This window comes from Ruditapes philippinarum, unplaced genomic scaffold, assembly GCF_026571515.1.
Source record: "Ruditapes philippinarum isolate M1 unplaced genomic scaffold, ASM2657151v2 ctg4144_1_1_1_1, whole genome shotgun sequence".
Classification (NCBI taxonomy): domain Eukaryota; kingdom Metazoa; phylum Mollusca; class Bivalvia; order Venerida; family Veneridae; genus Ruditapes; species Ruditapes philippinarum.
In genome coordinates, this window is record NW_026856222.1 from 21,841 (window position 1) to 30,480 (window position 8,640).

An 8,640-nucleotide genomic window follows, 5' to 3' on the forward strand; every position below is an offset into this window, starting at 1 on the left:
CTGAATTTACGGGACAATCCTTGATATCTGGGACTATCCCTGAGGGTTAGGGTCAATACTGAATTTTATGCATGTATAGAATACATTTAATCCAAAAAAAAATGTATAAGGTCATGCATTTGTTTCTGCATGTAGACTACGAATATCTAAAAGTGCTTATAAATACAAAGGAGTGCTATTTTTAATGAACCATTTCATTTTTTGATTTTGAATTTATTGCATTCTATTTTCTTTTCTTTATTTTTTTAACAACTTTTACTTTCATATGTTGTACAAATTATGTTCAAACCCAAAATGTGGTACACAATTGTGTAATTAAACTTTACTTTAAAATTTATCTCTGGTGTAAATTTTGTTGTTAAGAAGTTGTGTGAGACAAAAATCTGTATACTTATTTAAGTTTAAACATATTATTCAAGAAAATGTAGTTGTAGTGAGCCGTGTCATGAAAAAACCAACATAGTGCGTTTGCGAACAGCATGGATCCAGACCAGCCTGCGCATCCGCGCAGTCTGATCAGGATCCATGCTGTTCGCAAACCCATTATGTTGGTTTTGTCGTGACGCGGCTCATTTAATGATTTACAGTGTACTATGTAGTGCATTGATGTAAAAGTATATATATATATTATGTATTGTAAGCATTAATTACTGTTAAAGGCCCATTATGCCCCGCAAATGTATCTATTTTATTTTTTATTTTATTTTATTTTATTTCTCAAACACATTTTTTGTGTGTATCTTTATAGTTTCCAAACAGTTACTCATTGGCCAATTACTTGAACCAGATTTTTCTTCTGTTGATTTTTGGCAATATATGTTCAATAAAAGTGATTTAGTTTTTTGTTTGGGAGTCAAAGTGACAGTTATCTTAAGATTTTCTAAACTATCATTCGAACATAGAAAATTCATGTTTTTCCCTTTCTACACAAGTAAAATTTTATTCATTTCTTAGGCATAATGTGCCTTTAGCATACTAAACAATAATGTATTGTAGGACCATGGGTTATGGTCATTCGATTTTACCTTCTTGAAAAGAATTATTCATCGTCATTTGATAAAATAATATATCATACATTGAATTTATAATGAGCAAAAAAAAAAAACAAACAATTTTCACATTGATTTTCTTTGTTGCTTGTTTTTTTTAGTTACAGAGCACGCTACCATAAACTGGGGTTATTTCATGTGATTATGATTTTCACTATATAAGCAATCTTTAAATTTCACTTAAATAAACACAGCATAAGTGAAGATGAAAAAATGTTGTGCAAGTATTTACTTGATTATACTAAGCAGTATAACAAACTCATGTGACATTTCTAAAGTATTATATACATATGGATTTCTGAGGCATTATGTGCCCTTAAAATCCAGACAAATTCTTCTGGTCTGAATTTGTATTACTCTACCTTAAATGGAGGAAAAAAAGAAACAGTGAACAAAATTTTACTGCACCGGAAAATTATTTTCAAATTATATTCATGTTGGTTCAACTGGAGTATGAACACATTTCTGTTATACTTTAAGTGATATTTTGCTCATATTTTCATTGTCAAGTTGAGTTAAATTGACTATGTATTTCAAAACATTGACTGTTATAATGTTGATTGACCAACAGTTGATATTGGAAAATATTAAGAATAAAATATGAATCTGGCTAAAATATGAAAAGACTTCCCTACTTTTTAGCTCACCTGTCACAAAGTGACAGGGTGAGCTTTTGTGATCGCTTTTCGTCCGGCGTCCGTCCGTCCGTCGTCCGTCCGTCGTCCGTCCGTAAACTTTTGCTTTAAATGACATCTCCTCATAAACCACTGAGCCAATTTCATCCAAACTTCACAGGAATGTTCCTTTGGTGGTCACCTTTAAAAATTGTTCAAAGAATTTAATTCCATGTAGAACTCTGGTTGCCATGGCAACCGAAAGAAAAATCTTTAAATATCTTCTTTTAAACAACCCTAAGAGCTAGAGCTTAGATATTTGGCATGAAATATCTTCTAGTGAGTGTCTACCAAGTTTGTTCAAATAAAAGCCCTGGGGTCAAAATTGGCCCCGCCCCAGGGGGTCATTGATTTTCCCTATATGCATATAGTAAAAACTTAAAAAATCTTCTTTTAAAGAACCGTAAAAGCTAGAGCTAAGATATTTGGCATGAAACATCTTCTAGTGAGTGTCTACCAAGTTTGTTCAAATAAAAGCCCTGGGGTGAAAATTGGCCCCGCCCCGGGGGGTCATTGATTTTCCCTATATGCATATAGTAAAAACTTAAAAATCTTCTTTTAAAGAACCGTAAGAGCTAGAGCTTAGATATTAAGCATGAAACATCTTGTAGTGAATGTCTACCAAGTTTGTTCAAATAAAAGCCCTGGGGTCAAAATTGGCCCTGCCCCAGGGGGTCATTGATTTTCCCTATATGCATATAGTAAAAACTTAAAAAATCTTCTTTTAAAGAACCCAAAGAGCTAGAGGTAAGATATTAAGCATGAAACATCTTCTAGTGAGTGTCTACCAAGTTTGTTCAAATTAAAAACCCTGGGGTCAAAATTGGCCCCGCCCCAGGGGGTCATTGATTTTCCCTATATGCATATAGTAAAAACTTAAAAAATCTTCTTTTAAAGAACCCAAAGAGCTAGAGCTAAGATATTTAGCATGAAACATCTTCTAGTGAGTGTCTACCAAGTTTGTTCAAATAAAAGCCCTGGGGTCAAAATTGGCCCAGCCCCAGGGGGTCAATGATTATCCCTATATGCATGTAGTAAAAACTTAAAAAATCTTCTTTTAAAGAACTCAATAAGCTAGAGCTAAGATATTTAGCATGAAAGATGTTCTAATGGGTGTCTACCAAGTATGTTCAAATAAAAGCCCTGGGGTCAAAACTGGCCCCGCCCCGGGGGGGGGGGGTCATTGATTTTCCTTATCTGTGTATAGCAAAAACTTAAAAATCTTCTTTGAAAAAACCCAAAAAGCTAGAGTTTAGATAATAAAGCATGAAACATCTTTAAGTAAATATCTACAAAGTTTGTTCAAATAAAGGCCCGGGGGTCAAAACTGGCCCTGCCCCAGGGGTGTCATTGTTTTTAACTATATGTGTATAGTAAAAACTTTAAAAATCTTCTTTTAAAAACCCAATGAGCAAGAACTTAGATGTTTAGCATGAAACATTTTCTTATGGGTGTCTACTAAGTCTGTTTAAATAAACAAATAAAGCCTTGGGTAAAAATTGGTCCGGGTGGGGGGGGGGGGCCATATACAGGTGAGCGACCTCAGGGCCATCATGGCCCTCTTGTTTTATAAATGGGGCGTTACAAGTGAAGTGATATTCCAATAGATATTTACAGAAATTTTCTTTGGCCACGTGAATTATTTATCGTTCATGCAATTGAAAGGAAATTATGGCTAACCGTACACTTCAGATCACTGATTACAAACCCTTGAACTTTGAAATTATTGTCCTGCCCACTTTTATATTGTTCCTTGTGTTTGATTATATCGTTTAAGTTGTACATGACAGTATATGTTCCTGCTTCATTTTACATTATCAAGGGCTATATAATACATGATCATATAAATTGTTTTATATGGTTTGTTGTTATCCCTTTCCCCCCAATTGATCAAAGACAAATTTATTTTTGCTGTATAACTCTTACTTTTATATGACAAATAACTTTTGTTTTCTTTTTAAACCAAAAATCAGTTTGGATATCAAGTTTAACAGGCGAATTTCATGCAATATAGATAATAACCTTTAAGTTTATAGAATATTTTAAAAACAGCCAATAGGGTAAAGGTTATTGCTTACAACAGAACAGAACCTGTATTCTATTTTTAGACTTGAGATAAATAGATAAATAGCCAGGGTGGTTAGTAGAGTATTATGTGAATTATATGGATTGTTTGGCTACCATTTCTGAAGTATTTTGTTTATTTTCTTTTCTTCTGTCTTTTATAAATGTTGGCAATCTTTAAAAACAAGTGTGCTACTTTTACTTTCCAGATCATTTCACTGCGTTTGCTTAATGTGTAACCTGCCAAATTTGTGATATAGACTATTCCTGTTTTGAATTTGGAACAGTCCATTTGAAGTGTAAGGGATTTTATTATCAAAATACAAAAAATTTGCTACCAAAAACATAGAGCCTACCTCTGTAATAGTGACAAAGTCTTATAATTTTCGGTTCCTGTAGGTAAAGGGCATTACTATCTGCACATGTATAATTGCACACACTTATTCAGTTGGTGGGTTTGTGGGGAGGTTCTTACTGGGATTCGTAATTTCCAGATGCACATAGATTTTGTTTTTGATGAAAATATTTGAAATGTTAATAGTTATTTTGATTGCTGTAAGAAACGTGGGGGCTTTTGTGGCTTAGTGGTCAAGGTCACTGACTTTTCACAATTTTTGGCTTGAATTTTATTAGAGACTTTTGATTATTTCATGTGGAGAGGCACAACAGCAACCTTACGGGAGGCCTGTGGTTGAATTCAGGTGCCGGTTTGTGGATGAATAAATGTATGGAAGGATGACGGTTTTATTCAGGTGTTTGAGCGTACCTGAAGTAATACATGAAGGGGCACATGAGGTCTTCACCGATAAGGCTTAAAGTGTGTCATATGATCATTAAAGTGTTGGTGGGACTTAAAACCGAAACAAAAGTAATAAATTATAGTAAATTCTTCCCTAATTTATTCAAAATGACGACTTAATTGTAGATCAAAGAAATACCACCATTCAATAAAGTTAACTAGTGATAATAAACTAATAATTCTTTAGTATATGTACATGCATATGCATATATACAACATGTATATTACTACTCAACCTTTATTTGCACATTTTGTTTTTTTGTTTACTATTTGTATTTGGTTGTATATTTGAATTGCTTGTGTGATAAAAAAATATTTTGTTCCTACTGTTTGATAAAATAAGATGGATGTTTTGATTGACTGATCTGAAATCAGGAAAGTGTTTCATAGTATATAGTATAGGATGGAAAACTTCTTTGACGGTGATTTGGCTTCCCTCAGACACTGCTCAAATATTTTGCTAAATTATTTCCACCAGAAGTAAGTAAGTTTTGAATTTCAAACAATTTTTTTACATCTTTACAAAGGAAACGCAAAATAAACTGTGTTTTGAAGTTATGAAAGTCAAAATATTAATATGTTTTTCAAGAAATAAGTCTTTTTTAAAATGTTCTTGACATGTCGGTTTGAAATGAAGCCTCTTCTGATTTTGTTGGTCAGTTTTCATGAAAAAAATAGTAGTTTTAACACATGACTTTAATATGTATAAATTGTACCCGAGTTCAAAATTAAAGTTGCTTTGTAATAGGCCTTCGTTTCCATAGAATGATTAATGTTGAGTTTGTACATACATGTATTTAATACTAACTTGGTAATGATTATTTTCCCATGTCTTGGTAAAAATCTTATTTAAATAAGAAATTTTGAACAGACAAAAAAATGCAAATAAGTTGTAAAGAATAAATGAACCGCGCCAAGAAAAAAAACCAAGATAGTGCATTAACGACCAGCATGGATCCAGACCAGCCTGCGCATCCACCCACTCTGATCAGGATCCATGCTGTTTGCTAACAAAGCATTTTACAAGTAGGGAAACTGATAGCAAACAACATGGATCCTGATCAGCGAACAGCATGGATCCAGATCAGACTGCGCTGATTCGCAGGCTGGTCTGGAACCATGCTGTTCGCAAACGCACTATGTTGGTTTTGTCATGACGCGGCTCAAATCATGATGACTATGTTAAATGATAAAATATTCAAATGTATTATTATGAACATCAAAACTGGGGTATGTGTTCAAAGAAAATATAAATACTACTCCTATATGACATGGTTGTTGTTATTTTATCCTTAAGTCAAGAAAATGTAATGTTTTCCGTCATTTTATCCCTAGGTCAAGGAAAAAGCAATATTAGTTGAAAAGAAATTATAAGATCTGCAGTCATTTTATCCTTAGGTGGAGAAAAGTATTAAGTCATTTTATCCTTAGGTGAAGAAAAGTATTGAAGGAAAGTATTAAGTCAGCCGTCATTTTATCCTTAGGTCAAGGAAAGTATGGACTAGCAATAATTTAATCCTAAGTTCCAGGAAAATAAAGATAACCGTCATTTTATCCCAAGGTAAAGAACAATAAAATGTCAGCTTATTTATTATCCCTAAGTCAAGAAAATTATAAGGTTCGCCATCATTTTTACTCTTGTTCAAGGAAAATCTTAACGTCAGCTGCCATTTAATCCTAAGGGATAGGAAAATACAAGGTATCCCCGTATTTTATCCAAAGGTCCAGGAAGATAAAGATCTCCCCTTATTTTATCCCAAGGTCCAGGAAGGTAAAGGTCTACCTTTAGTTTATCCCAAGGTCCAGGAAGATAAAGGTTTACCTTTCTTTTATCCCAAGGTCCAGGAAGATAAAGGTATCCCCCTATTTTATCCAAAGGTCCAGGAAGATAAAGGTCTCCCTTTATTTTTTCCCAAGGTCCAGGAAGATAAATGTATCCCCTTATTTTATCCCTATGACCAGGAAAATAAAGGTCTCCGTTTATTTTATCCCAAGGTCCAGGAAGATAAATGTCTCCCCTTATTTTATCCCAAGGTCCAGGAAGATATAAAGTCTCCCCTTATTTTATCCCAAGGTCCAGGAAGATATAAAGTCTCCCCTTATTTTATCCCAAGGTCCAGGAAGATATAAAGTCTCCCCTTATTTTATCCCAAGGTCCAGGAACCCTCTCTTTATTTTATCCCAAGGTCCAGGAAGATAAATGTCTCCCCTTATTTTATCCCAAGGTCCAGGAAGATATAAAGTCTCCCCTTATTTTATCCCAAGGTCCAGGAAGACTCTCTTTATTTTATCCCAAGGTCCAGGAAGATATAAAGTCTCCCCTTATTTTATCCCAAGGTCCAGGAAGATATAAAGTCTCTCCTTACTTTATCACAAGGTCCAGGAAGATATAAAGTCTCCCCTTATTTTATCACAAGGTCCAGGAAGATATAAAGTCTCCCCTTATTTTATCCCAAGGTCCAGGAAGATATAAAGTCTCCCCTTATTTTATCCCAAGGTCCAGGAAGATATAAAGTCTCCCCTTACTTTATCACAAGGTCCAGGAAGATATAAAGTCTCCCCTTATTTTATCCCAAGGTCCAGGAAGATATAAAGTCTCCCCTTATTTTATCACAAGGTCCAGGAAGATATAAAGTCTCTCCTTATTTTATCCCAAGGTCCAGGAAGATATAAAGTCTCCCCTTACTTTATCACAAGGTCCAGGAAGACTCTCTTTATTTTATCCAAAGGTCCAGGAAGATATAAAGGGTGCCGTCCTTTTATTCCAAGGTCAAAAAGTATAAGGTCAGTCATCATTTTATCTCTATGTCAGTAAAATATACAGTTATCTGTCATTCTATTCGTAGACCAAGAAAAGTATACAAAAAGTCGTCATTTTATCCCAAGGTCAAGGAAAGTTTGAGGTCAGCCATCAGATCATCCCAAGATCAAGGAACATATAAGGTCTGACGTCATTTTGTCCCGTTGTAAAGGAAAATATAAAATCTGTCATCCTTTTATCTTGCGGTATTAAAAGAAAGTAAAAAGTCTGTTTTTCATAAAAAAGAAATATTTTGGCTACAATATTTTAATGTGGCGTAGTTTTAGTAGCTTCCATTTTGAAGTCATGTGACGTTTTCTATGATCACGTGAAGCTTGTAAAAGCAGTGATTTGAGCGAAGCCAATCAAATCGCTGTCAGGATTTTGGCAAAAATGTAAGGCCGTCTTATCATTCTATTTTTAGTTAACAGAAAATATAAAGGCAGTCATGGTTTAGCAAAGTAGAAGGGCCACCCATGATTGACGCTTTAAAAGAGATAGAGATTGTGGTTAAACAAGACCGGGTTGATATCATGGAGTTTGTTTAATACAGCTTTGTCCAAGTTTGATTAAACTTTCAGATGATATAAGTTTACTAATAAGAGAGTTTTAAAATCACTTATTGCATGGTAACAACAAATATTCTGTTCTGGTTGATAATGTGATAGCTCTCCTGCTTCAGCATAGAGACTTTCTACTGACGATTTAGGCCAAACGTAGGCTTGTTGATAGATGTATATATCATCGAGCATTTATAAAATCAGTTTCCAGGTTGAACTGTCAACTATTGAACCATACTTTAATTTTGATAGGATGAAACTTCAGAAAATCTGTATTATTTAAATAAATAAGAAAAAATTTAAATGCTAATAAACACCTATATTGTACAGTTGGCCCTTAGTCTGTCGATTATTATTTTTTATTAGCATCCCTATTACTTAAAAACTTAAACAGAAACCATAAACACTTGATGAATAATTTTCTTTTGGTTTCTTACTTAAACATTGTTTGACACAACAGGAAACAAATAGGGGAATGGTTCATTGTACGTTGTTAAAGCGGCCTTTGGCTTTTCTTAAGGTTCAATATGTTTTGTTTAGATTAATCGTCAAATAAAAAAAAATAAGGTGGAATATGAAATATGCCGACGATAAAATACATAAACGATAAGGACCCCCCGAAACCTCTAATCTACCGGTCCGCGTAAAGCGGACGATTCGTTTCCCGATCTCTCTTCTATTTTTGAAATGAACA